General features: G+C 53.4%; 1 protein-coding gene across 1 annotated transcript in view; it reads right to left on the bottom strand.

The window, feature by feature from the left end:
* The window catches only part of TNNT3 (troponin T type 3 (skeletal, fast)), a 31657-nt gene extending 30359 nt beyond the window's left edge, over nucleotides 1-1298 (bottom strand). The window contains exon 1 of the mRNA XM_009706485.1: nucleotides 1200-1298. The gene's annotated coding sequence lies outside the window, so the exon portion shown is untranslated. The remainder of the gene's footprint in view (nucleotides 1-1199) is intronic.
* Between the last annotated feature and the right edge of the window lie 326 nt (nucleotides 1299-1624).

The raw sequence follows: 1624 nt of genomic DNA, 5'->3' as shown, positions 1-1624 counted from the left end.
ATATATAACATATCTATTAAATACATAAATATATACATATACTTTTCTATATAAAAAGTATATACATATATTTCTTAAATATATATTTCTTCCATCCTTCTGCCTCCTCCCTTTGTTTCTGAACGTCTCAGTACTTTCCAGCAGAAAGTGTTTCTCTCCCGGGGGGGCAGAGAAGCAGAGCACCCACCACAGCGCTGCTGCTGAAACAGGGGAGCAGGACCCAAGCGCTGGTGCAGGCTCCAGTGACACATAGCAAAATCCCGATTCCCTGCCCCAAAACGTTCCCTTTATCCTTGTCTTCAGGGTGATGTGATCTGTCTGATCCCTGCATGGGGTTTGCTAGGAACAACAAGGTTGAGACAGAGGACTAAAAGACAACCACCATGCTTAGCTTACATCCCCTGCCTTTCCCCTGGTCTTGAGCCCATGAGGGACGGCTGCCTGCCCCGGCAATCGCCTATGGCCTTGCTGGAGCTCCCCTATGCCAGCGGCACGGCTCCCACCCAAATTGCTGGCATCAGAGCCACCTATGCTTTTGCAGGATACCCCCCCACTGCAATAGCAAGGAGCTCTGCCTTTGCTCTGATGCCCCCCATGCAGTGAGGAGTCACCCGAACCAGGCGGTCAGGCCAGCAAAGGGCAGGGGTTTGAGCATCCCATCACCGCTCTGAATTTGACCCCCTCCTCCTGCTCCTCCCTGCGCACAGGGAGTTTCTCTCCCAATTTTCTTCTTTTCTGTGGGAGGGGGCAGTTTTCCATGGCCACATTTGTGTTTCTCGGGTCTCCCTCCTTGCCTGCCAGCAGCTCCCCAATGGTTCTGCCCTTCATCCCTCCTGCCTTTGTCTGGGTGACAGGGGAGGGAAGGTCTGCGCTTCCCTCCCACTGCTGGAGGGAGTTTTCCTAAGTGCCCCAAGAGATGCCACTTCATTCCCAGCCCCACGCCTTAGTTTTGGAAGGGTCTCTTCTACCACCACTGATCCTTGAGAGTTCAGAGCATTCAAATCTCTGCAGGTGACAGAAGCCTCATGCGATGCCCAACCAAAGCCAAGAAGAAAAAGTGCCTTTTCCTTAGGATCCTGTGCCAGATCCCAGATCCTGTGGCCCCCAACCCTCCCTGATGCTTTTCCATTCAAACCAAGGCTCAGCCCCTCTGTGGTTTCAACCCCCCAGCAGCATCCCTCGCCGGGGCTCCCGCTTACCTGGGAGGAGCAGAGAGAAGCACTGAGCTCCCTGTCGAAGGGGACGGGCGGGCTGGGATCTGCAAGCGTCCCAAGGTGATGAAGCTCTCAACTTATAGTGACATTTGATCGTCTGGAGGAGCGGATTGGCCCCAGGCTCCCTGCACTGGGAAGGGAAGAGAGTGGGGATGGGGTGGGGAGGGGGAGATGGAGGGGGAAGCAAGGGAAGGGGGGAAGAGAAAGGTCATACCATGTATAGGAGCAGCTGGAGGAATTGCACAGATGATGCTAAGATGGGAGGGACATGTTTGGAGAAGGGAAAAAAAAGAAAACAAAAACCTCCAGGGCTTATGTTTCTATATTTACAACCCCACCAGGCAGGCAGAGCTTAAAGAGGGGTATCTGAGGCAAAGGCACCTCGGAAACAAATTGTGGGGCCCCTACAG

This window comes from Cariama cristata, unplaced genomic scaffold, assembly GCF_000690535.1.
Source record: "Cariama cristata isolate BGI_N322 unplaced genomic scaffold, ASM69053v1 scaffold6728, whole genome shotgun sequence".
Taxonomy (NCBI): Eukaryota; Metazoa; Chordata; class Aves; order Cariamiformes; family Cariamidae; genus Cariama; species Cariama cristata.
The sequence above is the reverse complement of the archived record's forward strand: the minus strand, read 5'-3'. Positions and strand labels throughout refer to the sequence as shown.